This window comes from Lepisosteus platostomus, chromosome 9 (assembly GCF_059453375.1).
Source record: "Lepisosteus platostomus isolate fLepPlt1 chromosome 9, fLepPlt1.hap1, whole genome shotgun sequence".
Classification (NCBI taxonomy): domain Eukaryota; kingdom Metazoa; phylum Chordata; class Actinopteri; order Semionotiformes; family Lepisosteidae; genus Lepisosteus; species Lepisosteus platostomus.
The window spans coordinates 37209497-37232161 of record NC_142619.1 but is presented as its reverse complement, the minus strand read 5'-3'; the positions used below and the strand labels follow the sequence as shown (position 1 = coordinate 37232161).

Here is a 22665-nt window from a genome sequence, read left to right as displayed (position 1 = left end):
AGAGTATTAATGAATTATTTGTTTCTTGTAAACTGAAATTGCTAAAACCTAAATTCCATATAAGGTCAAACTGAAGTCTTAAAACAGCCTTCATGATGAAGATGGTGATAATCATTTCATTACAAGTTTCAGGTGGAATAATACAATATTGTAAGGTAAGGTACACATAGTAAGTACAGTTTATGTCAGGAACCTATGTGGAATAGGAGGATCCCTATGCGTGACGGAATCCCACAGGACGCAGTGTAGCAAAGGGACGATCCAAAAGACAAAATCCAAAGGCTGGGTCGATTAGGGAGGCAGAGGGTCCGGTAACGAGAGATATCCAAAAACAATCCAGAAGGCGAGGTCAAGAAGCAGAAGCAGAAGCAGAAGCAGAAGCAGAAGCAGAAGCAGAAGCAGAAGCAGAAGCAGAAGCAGAAGCAGAAGCACCGTAACGGGAGATCAGTCGAAAGGCTTGGAAACGCGCACTGGAGAATACTACAAGAGGCTTCTCAATAGTGAGCGTGGGAAGGTGTGCGAAGGGGATTTAAATACTGAAAGGAAAGGGGTGTGATTGGATGATTGGTTAGGGAGTGAGAATTTAAGGAATCTGATGCATGTGAGAATGTGATGGGTTCAATCAGGGATGAGATTGTGAAGCAGAGGTTCTGGGAATGTAACGTCGTTTGCGAGGGAGAGTGTGGAATGTGACAGGGACAGAACGGCGTTTCCGAGTTAGAGTGTGGGGCGTGACAGTTTAGTCCTTATCCTCAAAAGCAACATTAATATAGCTTCATTCAATGGAGATCTCCAAATTTAAAATCTCCCTCTCCTATTTTAATATATCTTGAATTCTATAAAGGGCAACTGAGAAGGTATTGGCACAACAAGATTAACCAGAATTATTTAATAGCATTTTTTTAACACCGTAATTATAGTACAAGATCACGGTATGTTCCAGGCTTGAAAGTAGCATATGTTAATAATTTAAAAACATAGTAGTGCAGTATGTTCCATGTCACAGTAGTTCATTCCTGTAAAAAGATGCCTGAAGTAAAGTCATTATCTCTATGTTAAAAGGCTTAATATTTTCTCTTAAGAGGTGATTCATTGGGGGCATCAGAGACGTGTTGCTTCACTGACATTTGATGAAAATCTACTTATCTGTCAGAATTTTTTTTAGAAAAATATGAGCGATCTTTAATGGGTTCGGTTTCTGTGTTGTCCTTGTGAATATGCACAATTATAATAAATAATTAATATAATTATTTTTACAATAATAAAATAATGCACACACATTTTTTACAGTGGAAGTTTGTAATTCGGGAGTGATGACGACAGCCGACTCTTAACTCCGGTAGTTCTAAATCACAATCTTTTTCTGAAATTATTTGTTTAGATCATTATGAGAATCTATAAGTATAGTACATGAATTTCCTCTTCACCCATCTCTCCTTCACCCCTTCTCAACATTTGCAGACACCTGGATTAACTGCAGGGGTGTCCTACTTTTCGGCCTGTGAGCAGTGGGCTGGCCCACAGCCAAATTGGTTGAGCCAAATTTAGTTATACCTAAATATTCAATCAAAACCCTCAAATGCATCTCTTTCTTGGGGGTTGTTATTCCTCCCGAACTTAATATTTCATTCAAACCTGAATGCTCAAGCTAGATAACGTCTAAGGGTAAGATAAATTACAATAATGTCATCAAGAACTAAAGAGAAAAAACTGAAATATGTTGATTGCATAAGTATTCAGTAAACTTTAAATTTACTGGAAGCACTGTAGTACGGAAGCTTATTAGCGCCACGGAGAAAAAAAACTCGTTAATACGAGAAAATTACTGCGTTTATGCAAGAAAAGTATCTCGTTTATACGAGGAAATTATTCCGTTTAAACACAATAGTTAATTTGTGAACAATGTTGCCTACTAAATTGATACTGTATATTGCATTGTACTGTTTATGCAATAATATTGTCCTGTGGAAAGTACCATTGACTTTACAAATAGTAGAATATCGTTACACTCCTCTTTTTGGAAAAAAAAAATAAAGGCGTGTTCTGTTTTATGGCGTTATGCAGTTTATTAATTGTTCCTTATTGGCTTGCCGTTTAGTGTAACCGACAATAACAGTTGGTATTAGTCATACTATCAAGTCATTGTTAATGTATTCCGTTCAATGTTTAAACAGTAGGCAAACACCTACAGTATGTACAGGACACACATCAAGAAGTGCATACTGTACGTTTCGAAAGCCGTCATTTCTACTTGTCACAGAAACAGCGACAAACACGCGTCTAACCTGGGAATGCTTACTGACACGGTGTTTTACTTCATGTATACAAAAGACAGAACATGTGTTCCTTTAGATTACTTTTTTCTCCAAAAAGAGGATTGTGACGACATTATACTGTTGTTAAAGTCAATGCTACTTTGCGTGGGACGATATTATTGAATATACAGTACAATGCAATTCCAGACACCTCTGCACCAGACACCACTTTTGCATAGGTAACAACTTTGCACTCTGTAATTATAATCTAGTGTAATTCTTACCCATTCTTCTTGGCAGATGTGTTCATGCTCAACGTGTTTGGGGATTGCTATTGGACAACAGTTTTCAAGTCTTTTCATAGATTAGAATTCAAGTCAGCACCACTCATTCACTTAAGGCACTCCATTGTCATTTTAGTCTCATACTTATAGACCATTGTCCTGCTGAAAGGTTAATTTGTGTCCAAGTTTCAAATTTGAAGCAGATTCTCTATCCTGAGATTTCATAGTACTTTGCTCCATCTACAGTATGTTCCTATCAGTCTTGACAAGCTTCCAAGTTCCTGTTGACAAGCATTATTATGTAATGCCACCCCAATGCTTAACAGTAGGGACAGTGTTGACTGAGTGAAGCACTATGTTGGATGTTCATCTGAAATATCACTGTGTATTTAGTACATAAATCTTCAATTTTGTCTCGTCTGACCACAACACCTGTAAAAATGTTTGCAGTATTACTTAAGTGTTTTGTTGGAAACCCAGTGTAGGATTTGAGCTTTTTTAGTTCCATACAGGCCCCCTTTGTGGTGTGACTAGGATATTGTTTATCCACAGACATTTTCTCCCACCTCAGCCATCAAACTCTGTAGCACTGTGGGCCTCACAGTTGCATCTCTAACCAGTTTCTTTGCTATCTAGCTGCTAAGATTGGATGAACAGTCTGATCTAGGCAGTGTCTGGGTATACGTCTGTATGATTGACTCACCATGCTCAAAGAGATATCAAGTGTCTTTGTTTTTGCCTTGACACTGAGTTATTCTGAAAGTTCCTTAGTTTTCATGATTTAATCTTTTCTTGAAATTCACTACCTGAGTGAGGGACATATACAGTGCCTTGCGAAAGTATTCGGCCCCCTTGAACTTTTCAACCTTTTGCCACATTTCAGGCTTCAAACATAAAGATATAAATTTTTTATTTTATGTGAAGAATCACCAACAAGTGGGACACAATTGTGAAGTGGAACGAAATCTATTGGATTTTTGAAACTTTTTTAACTAATAAAAAAATGAAAAGTGGGGCGTGCAAAATTATTCGGCCCCCTTGCGTTAATACTTTGTAGAGCCACCTTTTGCTGCGATTACAGCTGCAAGTCGCTTGGGGTATGTCTCTATCAGTTTTGCACATCGAGAGACTGAAATTCTTGCCCATTCTTCCTTGCAAAACAGCTCGAGCTCAGTGAGGTTGGATGGAGAGCGTTTGTGAACAGCAGTTTTCAGCTCTTTCCACAGATTCTCGATCGGATTCAGGTCTGGACTTTGACTTGGCCATTCAAACACCTGGATACGTTTATTTGTGAACCATTCCTTTGTAGATTTTGCTGTATGTTTGGGATCATTGTCTTGTTGGAAGATAAATCTCCGTCCCAGTTTCAGGTCTTTTGCAGACTCCAACAGGTTTTCATCCAGAATGGTCCTGTATTTGGCTGCATCCATCTTCCCCTCAATTTTAACCATCTTCCCTGTCCCTGCTGAAGAAAAGCAGGCCCAAACCATGATGCTGCCACCACCATGTTTGACAGTGGGGATGGTGTGTTGAGGGTGATGAGCTGTGTTGCTTTTACGCCAAACATATCGTTTTGCATTGTGGCCAAAAAGTTCGATTTTGGTTTCATCTGACCAGAGCACCTTCTTCCACGTTTGGGGTGTCTCCCAGGTGGCTTGTGGCAAACTTTAGACGAGACTTTTTATGGATATCTTTGAGAAATGGCTTTCTTCTTGCCACTCTTCCATAAAGGCCAGATTTGTGCAGTGTAAGACTGATTGTTGTCCTATGGACAGACTCTCCCACCTCAGCTGTAGTTCTCTGCAGTTCATCCAGAGTGATCATGGGCCTCTTGGCTGCATCTCTGATCAGTCTTCTCCTTGTCTGAGCTGAAAGTTTAGAGGGACGGCCAGGTCTTGGTAGATTTGCAGTGGTCTGATACTCCTTCCATTTCAAGATGATCGCTTGCACAGTGCTCCTTGGGATGTTTGAAGCTTGGGAAATCTTTTTGTATCCAAATCCGGCTTTAAACTTCTCCACAACAGTATTACGGACCTGCCTGGTGTGTTCCTTGGTCTTCATGATGCTCTCTGCGCTTTCAACAGAACCTTGAGACTATCACAGAGCAGGTGCATTTATACAGAGACTTGATTACACACAGGTGGATTCTATTTATCACCATCAGTCATTTAGGACAACATTGGATCATTCAGAGATCCTCGCTGAACTTCTGGAGTGAGTTTGCTGCACTGAAAGTAAAGGGGCCGAATAATTTTGCACGCCCCACTTTTCATTTTTTTATTAGTTAAAAAAGTTTCAAAAATCCAATAGATTTCGTTCCACTTCACAATTGTGTCCCACTTGTTGGTGATTCTTCACATAAAATAAAAAATTTATATCTTTATGTTTGAAGCCTGAAATGTGGCAAAAGGTTGAAAAGTTCAAGGGGGCCGAATACTTTCGCAAGGCACTGTAGATATAAGTGTATTGTTAAATAAAGTAATTAAAAAGTAAAAATGACAGTCACACAATTTACATTTAACTGAATAATGTAGATGATTACAGTAGTTACTCCTGAAAAATGACATTTATCATTCCAGAGACAACTCAGACTGAGGAATCCTTTGTAAATTCACTGTTACCAGTCAATACTGTTGTAGCAAGAAACTAGAATAAATTGTTTAAAAATATAATTAGACTCTTTCTCTTACCTTGGAAATAAATCCAGGAACAGGAACTCCTATGAAGCCAGCTTCATACAGTAGGAGTGTTTTTGAGATAGGACTCTCATAACCTTAATGTCCAGACATTCCAACACCCAAACCAGGCCACCATAAACTGGGTCCAGTCTGATACTGCCAGTGGTTTACTGTACTGTAATGCCCAATCAACAACTCTCCACCTGCATTTCTAAGAACAATAGGCGTCTGTACTCCACTCTCACTGAGTGTCACCTGTAATAAATCCAATAATCAGGCCAGAAAAACTAATCAACTCATCAATGAAAACATATCATGTGTGTTTGATCATCATTTCCTGCCTAAAATGTCCTTGGAAACATGGCGGGTTTTATGATGCACCCAACTGTCATTTTGCCTCATCACCAAAATGAGCCAGAGAGGTATGGCTCAATGTATATTAAGCACAGGAGGTAAAAAGTACAGGTTAGCAGAAGTATCAACTTGTATCCAGCTACTAAGGCTTGAGATTTCCTCTTTAAGCTTACGAAAGTTTATGTTTATATAGAGACTTATTGAATGAGAGTGACAAACATTTAAACGAATACTACAGTCAACATACAACTTGAATTAGCTGTACTCTTGTATTGGTTTTATTTCTCAGTTAATCATTGTGTTAATAAAAATGCCTTTTATTGTTTGAATCTTTGTACACTTTGCTAAAAGTTCAGTTTGATTGATTACACTAACATTATCTGTCAATTTACAGATTTAATTTCTAATTGTCTAAGTAAAGTCAAACTATCAAATCACTGCAGTGTATCTGATGCCTTGACTTTTTGTTGAGCTGTGTGCAATTTATTATTTTTGCATAGTTAAAGCCTTAGAGCAAATACAGTACATTTACCACTATTGACTGCACAATAGGGTGGTGGGAATGATGCTTAAGAGGTCTGGTTATACAGATTAATTTAAAAGGACATCTTTTCAGAATGCATGGTTCTATGAACTGAATGGCCAGAAATCAACAAAATTGTGCATATCAAAAGCATTTTAATTGCACTATTCTCTGTATGTTGGATGTATTTTGCATATATTTTTTAAAAGACTTTTCTATTGTCAAACAAGTGCTCATTTTGAGGAGTTCAGCTGCCAACAGTACTAGTATTAGAAGTAACAGCGTTCAGGATTTAATTGAATTGATATTGAAACAAGACAATGTACTATTGAGGCCTGGGGGCCAGTAAAGCTGATTTTGCCTTCAACCTTCACTAATGAGGGCAAAAATTAGCATCCAGAGGCAACTCTGCAGTTGCAAAATTAATTTCACACATAATAAGAATCAGCTGTATTTGAATTAAAACAGCACCTTATGTGGGAATAGGGTTTCCCTCTTGGTCCCATAACAGCTGCACACTTGAGACAGTTTAGGTTTCTTATCTATCCCTTAAAAACATGAGCAATTTTATAATAATTAGCATGCAAAATGAGGCCTCAAAGCATATTTAAATGTTTGATTGTCTTGACTTACAGAGTGTTCTGAATAATGATCTCCAAGTTTCAGTTTTGAAATGCATTCCCGCAAACACGGTATTTTAGTGGATGTATGTATATAAAAATGAAAAATAGTCGTTAACGCTATATGTATAAAAAATCAAAATCATTCAGGAGTGTCAGAGCCATGTGATGCACCATGCAGATCTTTCTAGTCTCATGTGAAGACTTTCTGTTTTTCCCACTGGAATCAGGGCCAAACAATCGCTCTCAAGTGGACTGATCCCACTGCAGGTCCCATGCTGACGTCCCTGAGAGTCCCACTGCAGACGTGAAGAAGCCTCTCTGCAACATACATTCCTTGTCCTGCAGAGCTCAGCTACATCCCTCTGGCTTCTTCCGCTACCACGACCAGCTTGGTGGCCTATGCCACTTATGTCAAAATCTCATGTAAAAATAAAATAAATGCTGTTTCAATAATAATAATTGCTTACACGTATATAGCGCTTTTCTGGACACTCCACTCAAAGCGCTTTACAGGTAATGGAGACTCCCCTCCACCACCAATGTGCAGCATCCACCTGGATGATGCGACAGCAGCCATGGTGCACCAGAACACTCACAACACACCAGCTATCATTGGGGAGGAGAGCAGAGTGATGAAGCCAATTCATAGATGGGGATTACTAGGAGGCCATGATTGGTAAGGCCAATGGGAAATTTGGCCAGGACACTGGGGTTACACCCCTACTCTTTTCAAGAAACACCCTGGGATTTTTAATGACCACAGAGAGTCAGGACCTCAGTTTTACATCTCATCCGAAGGACGGCGCCTGTTTACAGTATAGTGTCCCCGTCACTATACTTGGGCATTCAGACCCACATGGACTGCAGAGTGAGCACCCCCTGCTGGCCCCACTAACACCTCTTCCAGCAGCAACCTTGTTTTTTCCCAGGAGGCCTCCCATCCAGGTACTGACCAGACTCAAACCTGCTTAGCTTCAGTGGGCTGCCAGTTGTGAGTTGCAGGGTGATATGGCTGCTGGTTTCAACATTGATATCATCCCTGAAATGTCTTGAAATAGAAACGTTCCATCACTACTCCCACTTGAGACACAGGAGGATACTTTGAATTTGTCTCACTAATAGTTCAACGTTTTGCAATATACACATTTGATACCATATTGTGAAGAATGAGTTGGAACGCAATGATAATAAATGAATTCATGAACGTAGGTATCACTTGCAATTTCTATAGCCGTCATTAAAGAAAATGTTTTAGTACCTTCACTTGATAGACAGCTGGAACTTATTGCAATATTTAAATATAAATATAAATATAATAAAACTAGTTTGGAGATTCTATTACAAACTATATGTGTCTAATATTAGGACTATAGAACACAATGCTTTACCTTTTTTATGTGCCTCTATAGCTGTCTTTTACATAACATTCATTTCTCAGAACAGCTGTAGTATCAGTTTATATTAAAGGTAATTTAAAAGTTACTGGTACTGGATTTAACAACTCGGATGTGAGTTAGATTTCAAAAGACAACAGGCATTCAGAAGTGGCTGCGCTTCAATTAAGTTCTATTGTCTGTAAAGTGTCAATTTAGTGACCAAAGACCATTACAAGACACCACTACAGCTCTTCGGGGAACTGCAATTTAAAGGCACAGAACCACTAGAAATATTGCATATCTTGATCTTTAAAAAAAAAAATTGAATAAAAAAAGTCATAGGTTTTAGACATGCATCAATATTTGAAATACTAGAAAACTAGCCAACATCGAAGTAGGTCTAATCTATGGCAACAAAAGTAGAAGAGTGTTTATGAAGAAAAAGATCAAATCTTTTTTTTCGTGATCTGTCTGAAAGTAACTCTATTGTATACGAAAAAAAGCATTTTTCTATTTTGTGAAAAATCGACACACAATTGTTCTACATATACTCTCGTCAGCGCATATACTGATTATTTCGTCCCTGTGCTCGGGTAAAAGTCTTGCTTTCATGAATCTGCCACTATTCATCGTACCCTAACTTCTATAGACTTAGGACCCGGGAGAAGCTTGCTCAAATTCAGCTCTCCTTGAGGAAGATCCGACCAGCACATTGGTAAGTAAAAATGGTAGTACTGTGCAGAAGAATGTAGCGTAGTGGGAAAAGTCTGGTCTATAAATGTTGTAACTGTACTTGTCAGCTGCACAAACGCCGCATCGGAAAGCATTTGCTGCCGTAAAGAAACATATAGTGAAATTAGATTTCTGATTCTTCAGTTTTTATGGTATACACGTGTAAACATTGCTCTTGCATGTACTGTAGTCAATGGTATTATACAAAGTGATTTCCTCGGCTCCGTTTCTTTTGGGTTTGTACAGTACCTGCTTAGTGTTTGTTATGTCCTCCTGACTCATTTGTGTTTCCGTATCTATATATAGAAATGTTTGATTTCATCTTCATTTTCTATTTGGAGCGGTAGGCCACAGCCTGTGCAAAATACTGCATATTGATTTATGAAAGAGCGAGTTACAGATTGTGAAGTTGAAATGTTTTTCATTCTTAACATTTTGCAAAATACAGTTTTACAGATAATGTTAATTGCAAAATATAATTTAAGAGTGAAACGCCACAAATAGAATAGATGCTATCAATGTGATAAATCACGAAAAAGGTACAAGTTCAGAGACCTTTTTTGTGTATGACCCCGGTGTGCCGAAATAAACTCATTGTTATCGAGTCGGTTCATTTAGACTTCCGGATAAAATACAGAACGTTTACATATGTTGTCTTATTTGAGTGTACTATTATTGAATTATTGAGCAATTAGCAAGGTTTAACGACAAAGTTATTTTCAGTCTTTTATAGTAATGTTCAACTGAAATAAAGTGGTACTGTAATTTTTAACAGGAAATTGAGAGAAACTCATGGGAAAACAGACTTGTGTTCTCAAGCAGTTTGATGTTTCAGTTTTTACCAGTTGAATCTTCTCAGACACGAAACAATCGGCTGTAATTTCCATGGACACGTGTTAACAATGTGCACGCAGTTCGTAAGTACTGAAATGGGTAAGGTTACTGCAATGCAGTGGGTGTGTGTATGCACTTTAAACGTGTTCCAACCTTATTAAAAACTCGTAGTCACAGGTTCCCCCGTATCGCTGGAGTGTACACTTTTTCGTATAACTTTGAAAACTTAAGAGCTTAATTTATCATGTGAATTTTCACGAAAATATCTTATCAAAGCTTAACTGTGACTGTCATTTATTACACACATGGTTAGTGTAAATAAAAATAAGAAACCACAAAAATAATTTTTACTGCTTGTATTCAATACAATACAATGTCTTCTTTAAGAAGCAGGCAATAACTCAATATGAGCTGCAAAAAAGCATTTTTAGATTTCTTTTGTTGCCATGTGCCACAACAATAAAATGTGTAATAGTGGCAATTTTTGCAGGCATCACACACTCACTGTTCTCTCACATTATTGAATCAGTCACATATATTTCACCATAATTTATGCCATAAGTAACGATTGTAAAAATGGTCTGTATGAAGCAGATTATTAATTACTGCTTTTAAGATGTATTCTGCCTGAACAGGTTACCATCAACTATTTGAAATCTATCACTGCATAATTTTCATGCCTGTAGATGTTTTAAAATTAGAAAGTGATATATTGGGTGGTGTACTTCTTAAAGTTGTTTTTTTACATAGTGGGACCTGCTGTGTTTGGTTACTAGTTTTGTGTTGTTAAGATCCAACTACCTTTGTTACTTTTGTTCACGTAGGTCTTAGTTGGGTGCTCAGGTTTAGACCCCCCAGTCCAGAGACATACTGGTAGGTTTTTCTAACCTCTTTATCCAATTCATAAATTCAATAATTGGCTTCTGGGAAAATTTTGGTGTGTGTGCCCCGTGATGCCCCGGCATCCTGTTCAGGGTGTATCCTTTCTTGCGCCCATAGTGTGCTGGGATGGGCTCTGGCTCCTCTCCAACCCTGAATTGGATAAAGAGGTTAGAAAATGGATGGGTGGAATTATTATTCAGAAAAAAATAGCCAAATATGTCCAATAAAAATAGCATTAAAAAACTCTCCATTGTGTAAACACATACAGTATAGCGTGCTATATAAGTCTAACAACTAGTCATTGTGTATTTACATCATAATCCCATTTCTGTTAATACAGACTTATGGTCCTGTTGACATGCAGAGTAGGAAAATATGTTGGGCAGCACAGTAATCAGATAGAATATCTTAATTGCATGACAGTGTGTGTTGTTGTGGTTTAACAATGCCTGGGATGGCCAGGCATGAGGTCCCATGCTAAGATAGATGCACTCTCTCCACAAGCAGTAAAAACCTGTTATTCCTTTTATATACAGTGGGTTACTTAAATAACAGAACACATGTTTTAAAATGATTTTAATGAATAAATCTGGGAAATATGTTTCTGCCACATTGAATAGTATCTGGTAGACTTGTCAGGCTTTGAGATTTGGTGTATGAATGCCTAGGCACCAAATACTGTTAGACTTGCTGGGACTTCTCTGTGATGTTATGTCAAGTTAACACTATGGGTGCAATCACTGGCACTCTTTTGCCATTGTGTAATGTATTATGTGTCAGTAAGAGATGCTTCTTACTTGTGTAATAACATTGCTTATCTTAACACCTTCTCCAAGTTTAGTGTCTCTATGTTTCTAGCTGCATGTCTCTACACTCTGCACTTGTCTATATTAAATACCATTGCCAAAGTTTACTCAGTATTGAATTGTATTTAATCCTCTTAGAATTTACTTTGTAACCTTTACAGTGTTTGCTGATTTTCTTACTTTGGTATTACCTGTGAACTTGACTAGATTCCAAAATCTACCAGTACAATATACTTGATATAAATTAAGAAGAGCAATAGTACTAATACAGTTCCTTTCTCTACTTCATTAATTGCATCTTCATAATTTGAGTATTCTTACATGTTCACTGTTTTCTGTCCATTAACCACTCCTCAGTCCAAATAAATATATTTCCTTGAATATCTACTGCCAGAATTTTAAGAAGATCTTTTATGAAGAAGCACTTTCTGAAAATCTAAGTGTTCAATTTCATATGCTCTGATTGCACCCATTGCTGCGGTGTCATGTTGAAAGACTTCTAAAATTTGAGTTGAGCAAGGCCTACCTTTTTATATTTTTTCTTTCTATAACTTTACATCTAATGCCTTTTTATTGATGGGTGCCTACCAGTTATTTTTCAGTCAGTGGCTGTCTTGAGTGGGTATTGGAAGAGTTTTGTTAAAGGTTTATGAATACAATTCTTGTTTCCTTCAGTGAAATTGATGTAATACAATCAGGCTCTGGAGGGTTTTAGTCTTAAATCTTAAGTGCTTTTAATACCTGCAAAATGCCTGCCTCTTATATGCTAATATTATTTAATACAGTTCTTTCCATTAGACAGCCTGTGATATGGTGGTTGATTTCTTCCCTGGTAAATGCATGAGTGAAATATTAATATTTAATATATCAGCCATTTCCCTTTCAACGAAACGTTTTCCATTATCATCTGTGAAACACTTTATCCTTTATTGTTCTTTTGCTGCTGTAATACTGAAAAAAATATATTATTTATTTTAGGCTAGCCTCCATTGCAGTTTTATGTTCTTATCTCTCCATTTTCCTTCCTAATTATTTTTCTGCTTTTGTTTGCAATTATTGTTAATAATTTACTCCCTTTCTTTAACTGGATCCTATTCCTTTATCCTTTTCTATAGTTCTCTCTCCTTATCTGTCAAACTCTTTTCTCTGTTAATGTCTTTATCCTTGGGACAGGGTTGCTCAATGTGCAGTGCTTCCCATACACTCCATTCCACAATTCCGATAAACCAACTTCTTAAATGTTATATCGATCCCGTTGGTGATCACATATATAATCAAGCAGCTGGTTGTAGCACACATAGTAAAATAACCAATTCAGTAGCATGAAAATATAATAGCAAAATTAATGGTATTGTGCAAACTAATACATCTTGTGTTACAGCATAAGACATTTAACAGAAAATATTTATTAATTGGATAAGAAACTTGGATGTTTGTACAAGAATGTTTTATGATACAGCTCTACTGAGCCTGTATCCAATCATGGTTTAGGATCTCATTAGCATACCCGGCTCATGTGAAGGAAGCATCACATAACAAGCAGGTTGTAATCAACTTCTTACCTATTGGGGTTTGCTTCACTTAACAGATTGCAGCCCTGCTCCATGTTTCAGCAGGAGCCATATGCTTGAGACTAATGAAGGTATACCATACTGGTACTGTTGATAATAGAAGCAGTCAAGGTAGTAATCCCAGACTCTTCTGTACAGATGTTGTCTAACTCGTGGTATGTTCTCTTTCTGAAAGCTGAGGAGCCAGTAGAGATTTTGTTAACGGCCCACATCCAGCTGTGGGGTGGGTTTTAATATTACCTCTGGAACAGTGAGATACACTAAGTGATTGGTGTGGATATATTTAATTCCTTCTGCACATTTTAGCATATACATTACATTTGGCTACAGCAGCAGTTTTCTTGCAGCTATTTGTTGATGTGGTGTTCTGGTGCTGCTTGACTGTGTGCCAACTCACAAGGCCAGAGTTTCACCAGCCTCCATTTATCAGTATAGGTCTGAATAGTTTGAATCTATCCTACAACCCATACGTAGCTACCAGGTGACTTTTATGTATTCTTTTACAGGAAGAGTGCAATGCATTGTAAATAGTTAAAGGAAAGGTGATTAAAAGGACCAGTGAGATGTCCTTCCATTTTTCTCTGAGAAGCTCTGGAAAGATGCCGTCAGTACTAGCCTCATTCTTTTCTTTAGCCTAGGAGAGCCTTGTTGGTTTCATCTTCTGTGATGGGTGCTGACAAGGGAGTGTCCTGCTTACAGAAATTCCTGTTGTATACAGCCCGAACCTTCCACCTTTGATGCTTGTCATGGAGGATCTTGCTACTCTTCAGGAGGTGAAATCTGACTGTGGGGAGCCGACAGTGCTGCCTTTGTTAGGCAGGTGGTGCTTCACTGCTGGCATGGTGAAGGAGGTTCATAGCCTTTTAATGGGTGGTATGAAGTCTAGACCACTGGTTGCTTCCTGCTGTTTTTGTGGGCCTTGTCCAGTAACCCCAAGAGTACCACTGAGGCATTGGAGTCAACTGTCCTCAGTGCTTTCAAGGGCTGCTCAGACCTCAGCTACTTTCCAGCTTGACACATAGAACCTTCTGTAGCCTCACTGGAGGTTATGAGTGGCAACAGAGTGTAGGATTCTAACGATAATGACATTGAAGTTTTTGGGTGTCAGTAAATGTCCAATATTTGATAACTTGTGGAAGCCTTGATAACAGTGGAGTGAGGATGAAAGTATTACATGTTTTCCACAGGCCCAGCTGCATGATAGATGATGTTGTCTTTGAGGCAAATAATCTCTGATTCTTCTTGTGGCCTGTAATGGTGCCCTTCTCCTATGCTTTGAGCACAAGTGTAGGTCTAGGCTTTAGTTGGTACTCTTTATTGTGTGGAATGATCCAGGCTGATATGAACTCAAGATATAGATCTATGAAACAAGGCCTATTCTGAAGGATATTCAAAAGCACTGTTGTTTTATGGTAGCCCCATTTGGTGCAATGTCATCTGAAATTGCCAACATACAATGCTAGGTGCAGGAGTGACTGCTACGTCAGGTACTGGAAGCTGATAGATTGTTATCAGTGGTACACTCTACCTTCACAATGACTGAGAAGTCTGCTTATACAGTTGAGTTTGGCGAATGACTGATAAGTGAAGATTGCAGGGCCATGTCTTGGTTTGGCAGTGAACATAGCCAGAGCATAGCCATTGATCTTCAGTCTTGCAGTATCTTTCATGTGGGTTCCTTAGAATGCAACATATTGATGATCTTCCACATCTTTAAAGACCCTCATGAACGTGTCAAACTTTGTGCATAAGAAGTCTTCCCCGCTGAAGCCTTTTTGCAGCCAAAATTCCAGAGAGTACATCCCTGAAAACTCAATATCTTTTCATGAGTGCTGAGGGTCTTATTAAGACTTTGTCAATTAAGACCATCTTGGGAAATTTACAACATGTAAAGCAAAAAAAAACTGCCGTCTTTTTTTTTATATATCTGTTGCAAAACTGTTTGAATGCTTCAAAGTTGCAAGGGGTGTTTTGTTTGGCCTTTTCAAATTAAAAAAAATTTGGTCTCCAGTAAAAGTTGATCAAATGGCTCGTTTGGCAATATAAGAAAAGGACTAATGGGATGGAAAACAGAATTTCATCTTTCAATCAGTTTTCAATGGAGGTATGAAATTTGAAATCTGTGGTTAGTGAATGCTAGAGTATATTGAAAATAGGGGGTTAGGATTTCCGCTCATCAATGGCTAACGTAAATGTTTCCCTTCAAATTACAACGACATTAATGTGAATTATTATTAAATATACAAAAGTAATAAAATGTTATTAATAGAAAAATGGAATGGAATTACCTGGATTCCTGAAACTTAAAAACAGTAAAATAATTCAGTATATGTAAGAAAGCAGTGAAATCAGGCGCACGTGCTAATGTGAAAATTAACACGAGTAGACGACCGCCTGGGTGGAGAGACGAGGTGCAGGAGGGAGATGGCGAGAGGAAGGCAAGGCAATGACAGGGTCCAGAAACAGTGGAGAAGCTGCACTCTTTTTAAGTGTGCATGGGTAGAACTGTAAGCAATGGATTCATGCTGTTGAGAAGACCATCACTTGGTTTCACAGCTGGTGAGGGATTTTTAGTCAGTTTTTCACTTTCATTAAGTGGTAAGATAACACACAATATATAAAACGTTATTTTCCACAGAACATTGTATTGTGACATGTAATATTGAATGTTTTATCAAGCATAACTGTCATATCTGGTGTGTATTTTTTTAAATGCCAAAGGCAACATATGCTACAGAAATACACACTTCAGTTGGCTGATTTAAACATAATGGTTACAGTTGGTGTAATTTGACACTGTTAATTGCTGTTGAAAAAATCTCTTTAATGCAAATCCTTATTGCTAGAGAACTTGCAAACAGAAAATGTGATAGCAGCAAAGCATTTTTTTCTTTAAAGAGGTACAATTAGGGGTGTTATCAGTTTTAAATAAAAGTAAACACAAAATGTTAAACATAAAATTGTGTGATAATATTTGGGCAGGAAATCATTTAATTTTTTTGTCTGAAAATTGTGTATGCAGCTTTCAAAGAGCTTCTGTATTTGTTTACATGGTATTTACCACATTTTCAGTTTTTGCTACAGTTTTTCTGCAAAATCAGGACATAAGTAGAGTTGGGACTCAGTAGGTTTTGGATATACTGTCTGCCTAGCAGCCTATTTCTGGAGTGAAAAGAAAGTTTCTTTAGTCTGACTTCATAGCCCTCATTACTTTGTAGACTCAATCTTTTGTTTTTCTGTTAGACTTTACTTATGGCTTTCATGACACAAACACACAACTGCATGCAGAGTTCCATATTTGGTCTAAGATATTATAACTTCTCTTGTCTAGTATTGCACCTTCTTTCCCATATACAGTATAAAGCATCCTGTTTGTAATGCTATTCTACACTTCCTAGACAGCGTCAGTAATAAATGTATCACAATACTTTAATGTTTTTTCTCCCTTATATGATTTTTCTGTGCTGACTGGATTACATCCTAAATGTGTCTCCTTTGCATGCAGAAAGTTTTATTTATTAATGTTTAATTTCATTTTCCATGTACTTTAGTGAATTTAAACAATTCAGTATTTTGCATGCTGACCTCTCCATGTTGTATAGAGATATAGAAAAGCACCATTCCCTACATTGAAACTTGTCAGATCCTACTTCCAACATAATCTAAGATTAAGAATTGAAGGTAATTGAAAACAACTTTTAAGGGTAGATTTGAAAATATAAACAGAAGCTGTATTTTCAATGTTAAAGCTTCTTAAAGCTGTTTTCCAAAGATGAGGAGCTACAGTACTGCTGATAGGTTTGGTCTCCTAATGTACAATGTGAGGTCCTTTAAACTTTAAGGAGGCCAGAACCAGCCAAGCTTAGTGAGTGAACTGGAATTTGTGGGGATAGTAACTCCTGAAGGTAATTTTCTGTGTCCTGTGCTTATACTATCAACATAAAAGGTCATTTGTTCACATATGTTTAAGTCCAATTATCAATTCCTTTTGTGTTATCTTTTTAGTGCCTTTCTGAAAATACAGATACACAATTACATAAGCAAAACATTTCTCAAGACATTTTGCAGCTTCTTCAAAAATGTCAAGGCGATTTGTCAGGCAACATTTCCCTCCCTGGAGCATGTGCTGACTGTTTCTGACAATGCATTTGTAGCATGGATTCTGACTTGTCTGTAATAACTGGTTCTATTATTTTCGCATGATGTACATGTTAGGCTTGCTGGCCTGGATTCTTAGAACGTAGACATACAGTATATCAGAATTGTCTTCTCAAGCCGGTGGCAAGGAGGCTGGGTGGTTTGCATTGTAATTCATAGTTCTTGGGTCCTATGTTTCATTGTCTGTTGGGGTGCCTTTTGTGTGATATTTGCATTTGGTCCCCATGCCCAGAGGGTTTTCCCTGTAGCAAACAGGTTGGCTTGATTGATTATGCTAAAGTGTCCTACTAAGGTATGACCTTGTTCCCATTAGCCAACCAAATAAGTCTTGTATCCCAGTCACTTATGGAACAGCATACTCAGGGATACAGTGCTCCTGGATAACATTGAAACTGTTAAAGTAGGTGAATATTGTTTTGGTGATAGGTCTACATTGTCTTGACATGACCATTTTCTGATGCACATAACCTTTTCTTTAATTCCTTTTTACCAATGAAATATTGGTAAAAATATGGGGTTTGCTTTTGCATCATTAGGAATACCGTTTATTGAGATGGCACTTAGTAATTCTTACTTTAGTTTTCCAAACAAGATCTTGTTTGATTAATGTTTTGCTAGCTGATGAAGAGTCATTCTTTTACTCACCAGCACTCTAATAAATCCAAACTTTCTCTTAATGAGCCTTTTCACTTTCTGACCTTTTAGAATGTCCTCTTCCTGTTTGCCAAGAATATCCATATATTCATTTTCTAACCTCTTTCATCCAGTACAGGGTCCCAGGAGAGCCAGAGCACACAGCAGGTGCAAGGCAGGACACACCCTGGACGCCAGTCCATCACAAGCCACACATAGACACACACTCGCACAAGGAGCTGTTTTCCTGGAAACCAATTAACCTACCAGTACGTCTGTAGACTGTGGGAGGAAACAGGAGCACAAGGAAGGAAGCCACACAAACACGTAGAGAAAACAAACTCCATGAAGCTTTTGCAAAGAATAAATCTTTTAATTTAACTTAAATGTAATGTAATGTAAATGTAAGGAATTTGATTTTCTTTTTAATTTTCTACTGTGATATTTGCTAAATAGTTTAATACATGCAATATTTATTATTCTTTTTTCCACCATTGGCTGAGTTTCATTAATCTTGAAGGGGGAACGTAAAATCCTAAATTATTACAGTAACACATAGGCAGTCTTTATATTGTCACAGAGACATTTATTAAAGCGGCTTGCTGTGAGACTGTTGTCAGGTTTTACTAATCAGTCTAACCCAATAGCCTCAACAGGGTTTAGTGGTTCACTTGATTTAAGCACCTTTAGCTCTAGATTATCTGTAATGTGACTGTGCAGTTCCATTCTATCTTTAGCACCATCCTTCCTAAAGAAAATTATATTTCCCTACTATTGTATTCCTCGCTGTCTTCCGCTCCATGTTTGTGAAATTTTATTATAAACCTGAAAGGATTTACTGAACATTAATTCCTGTCTTCAGCCCATAGCAAGACTTGATTGTGCAATTCTTACTTCTATAGTAATGCACTAGTAAAATTAATTTAAAAGAAAGATGCCTGAAGGAGGAAATTGGAACATTCCAATATGACTGCATTAAAGACATTTCCTTTCGTCATCTGAATGTATTGCACTGGGAGTTCGTACTTAAATAAATAGCTAAAGTCTTTCATAAAGGACCTTTTGCCATTTGGGCAGCCTCGGTTACTCTGGTTGCATTTTGGCTGTGCGTGACACTGATCTTTTCACAATTTCCCCTCACCTTACTGTACCATTTAAAAATCAGAATTGAGTAAAATTACGTATTTTAAAAAAGCAGCACACATAAAATATTTAATTAGAAGAATAGAACAAAGCAAGGCAAGGCTTGGACCTCAGCCTCATTAGAAATCTGTTGATGTAATTACTTAAAATATTTTTTGTACTGATAAAACTTGTTCTGCTCTTCTCCAACAGTGTAGGTTTTTCTAGACTTATTTTTCCCACAGGTATTGTAAAAAGAACATGTTACTATGGAGTAGCTTTAATAGCTGTATTTGGTATAAATCCATTGAAAATGTTAGTTAAGCATTTGGCAGTGGCATCACTATGGGTGATTCAGGACACTGGAATTGATTTAGCCTAAATAGTGACAACAGTGAATGTGTTTAAGTGAGAATTTTATTATCGGGGAGAAAGCCTTTCTATGAGAAGAGCTACTAATGGCAGGACTAGATGGCAGAAATTAAAGTAATTAGAGAGGAAGGTATAAAAACGGGACTTTTTTAAAATCTGTAAGAAATGTATTGTTTTTATGTACTGCATGCTGAAATACTGTATTAATGTAAGGTTTAATTTATTAAGATTTGATTGTGAAAAAAATATTCAGATAAAGATGTAAATTAACTTTTACATTTTACCATGGGCTTTAATAAAAGAGTCATACAGTACAAATCTCTACTTATCTTATTTACAAATCTCTACTTTATTTTTTGGAATCTTTCTTCCCTGTGCTAGATCTTGTTATATAAATATATGCCCGTTGATAAAGTAGGAAAATCTATATTAGTGCTCTGAACTTTGATATGAAAGCAAAAATATTATAGCACTACAGCACAGAAGCAGTGCCTTACTTCAGTAAAGAATGAAATTTATTCAAACTATTAATTTAGTCTTATTATGCCATCTAAGATATGTCTAAGAGAAAATAGTAGTTTTGTTTTGCCCAACGTTCATGTATTTAATGGAATTAAAATGATCGAGAAGGATTTACTTAAACAAAAATAAAATGTGTGTGTTGGTTGTCAAATGCCAACAAAGCAATACATTTTAAAGTACTATCATCCATTTTATGTCCATTAGTCCAGATTCAGGCTGTGGCTATATATTTTGACTTTAATTTTTATATTACTTAGAAATCACACATCACTCTGAATTCTTGCAAGAGTTAAATGCCAAGTGACAAATTGCAATAAGTAAAACATTATGCTTCAGCAAGTAATCTAGCGACACCACAGGAACACCAAATCTTAGTCATGCATCAATTGAAAATGTGTTTCTCGCAAAAAGGCACCAGTGAGCTGTTGATTAATTGAAGCATTGCAATTTAAAACCGTTTGCCACTACAATGATGCAAAACAAACAGACGTCAGGAGGGTTATTAGCACAGGCGCAAACACACAAATGTTTTTATCCATAATGAAATGTGCTCAGTGACATATTTCAAGCTGGGTCAAATAGTTTTGTTTTTGTACTAAACATTCAGAAATTGAAGGTTCTGTAATGCATTCCTTGATGGTTATGTGAACATTAAAATTTAGCTCCCATGGAAAAATGCACAGAAGAATTAAACTGGCTCATGTCTGGGGCATTTTAGAAAGCAAACAGCCTATATTTAAGCCCCTATTAATTGTAGCAATATTCCTGCATAGTAAGGCATAGGCACAGTAATGTAGGGATTTTTTAATACTGACATTCAAGGCATCGAGAGGTCTTGAAATGCTTTGAGGCAGTTTTTTCAAGAAACCCCTCCTTGATGGCTGAGAAGATGGTTTATTCTCTGTGGACGACAGTGCTTTGCCTTGCTTTTCATTTTATGTCTGTGTACTGGAATGCAAAACTGTGTATTGGCAATATGATCTGCTCTCCTCTGAGACTGATATATGACCTCAGTTGACTTGATTGCTGGATGCTCAGAGGTGAAATGTCTAAGACTTAACCTGGTATGTCATCTTGCCCGTAAGGAGATTTGGCGGACACATAACCAATTACACACAGAATGAAGGGAGGAATTGTAATGAGGCAGTAACTGATTAATGAGAAGAGATAGAGATGGCTGGCACTGCTATTGTTGTCAAATCAGGCACCCTGGGGGATTTGGAGAAAACATCCATGAAGATAGTTTCAAACATCGTTTTTATTCTTGTGTATCTGTTGTATTCTTTTGTTTTCTGTACATTTTCACTGCTCCAGTAAGTGACATTCATGTTTCTGTTTTGAGAAGGTCAAGTGATTATTCAAAACCCTTCTAAATATAATCTCTAGAACACAAATAGGTGTAAATGGACAATTTCTAAAGAACTGAATATTGTGAACTACTGTAGAGGCAGGGAAATTGGTCAGTTGTGTTGGTGTGGTAAAGACAGAAGCAAAAAGACTGATTTTTTAACAGGACTTAAAACAGTCTTCATATTCATTGTCCAAAACATAGTATGGAGAGTGCGGTTCACTTTCTATGCCCATTCTCTTATGTTACTTATACCATAATGATACCAAACTGCATTGCAGTTTTCATCATTATGCTCAACAAGTCCATATTCTTAATTGAGGTTGTGTTATAAAACAATTTGCTGCTATTGATGTTCTATTAATAATACTTTTTACAGCATAGTGAAAGCAATTTAATGACAATAGGCTTTCAGACTTTCATATTGGTCTTTTTCAAGCCTATCAACAATTTGCATTCTTTTTTTCATTAACATTTGTATTTGTTAAAAAATGGGGAATAAATTAAGAATTAAAGGGGAACTGCAACAGTTTTTTCACATATTTCAAGGTTAGAAAGAATCAACATCGATGAGTGCATTTCAAACCACAATAAAAGTCAAATGTACACAGTAACGTATAAAGCCTCCAATTTATATCACAAAATAGAGTAAATTTACAGGTATCACAGTGCCATGTTCTGAGATTCAGAACGAGGCAACAAAACTTCTGGTACGCGCTGCAGCTGTATGACATTGTAAACAAGGAGGCTTGTGAATACTTCTCTTTCTATCCACTAGAAATATTGCTTTCGATTTTGAGATGGTTATGCAGACAAATACTACTTGTTAACTTTGCAAGCAGATTACATTGGAACATTTCTGCACTGAAATCTGCTGCATAGCCTGTCCTTATTCCCTTCTACAGTACAGTACATCATATTATATACAGTACTAGTAACCAGGAAGGGCCGCATCACGTCACAATTCCTGCGAAGTTGAATGCGAGTGTGTGACAACAAAATCAGAAACTTCATGATTTTGTGCTCAATTCTAAATTTGTAATTTTGGTCTGTAACATCATTTTGTTATCGAGATTTAATAACTAGCCTGAGAAATTGGGTCTGCAGTTCCGCTGTAAAAGCAATACTGTGTATTTTTTCAAAAAGCAGTTACTGTGGTCTGATGTTTATAGGCTACTCAAGCATTGAATGCAAGGACAAGAGTCAAGTTACAGTATGTAAAAATCGAATGTGAAATTTATTTGATAACAATAGCAGCAAAAAGTAGGACTTTCAACAAACATGAATGGAAGGCATTTTTCACTCCCTTACATTAATAAAGGTTTTGATTATATAAATACAAGCCCTGTAATTATTTTTTGACCACTTTTAGTGCTTTGTTTACGTTGCAGAAATCAGACATTATATTTTGTTATTTACTTTATTAATGTACTGTGCTGTCTTTGCAATAGTGCACTGAAGTACAATACAAATACCCAACAACTCAGGAACTGTATGCAGTCTTTCCAAGACCTGATATTATCATGTTGTGTTATTATGTAGATGGTTGCAGTGGTTCTGGTACATGCATCACAACTGCTGATTATCGTTCA

The 22665-nt window shown here is 37.0% G+C and overlaps 1 protein-coding gene across 2 annotated transcripts in view; it reads left to right on the top strand.

Annotated features, from left to right (window-relative positions):
* Positions 1–8681: 8681 nt before the first annotated feature.
* The window catches only part of immp2l (inner mitochondrial membrane peptidase subunit 2), a 444163-nt gene continuing 430179 nt past the window's right edge, over positions 8682–22665 (top strand). For both annotated transcript variants that reach the window (XM_088644863.1, XM_088644864.1), the window contains exon 1: positions 8682–8808. The gene's annotated coding sequence lies outside the window, so the exon portion shown is untranslated. The remainder of the gene's footprint in view (positions 8809–22665) is intronic.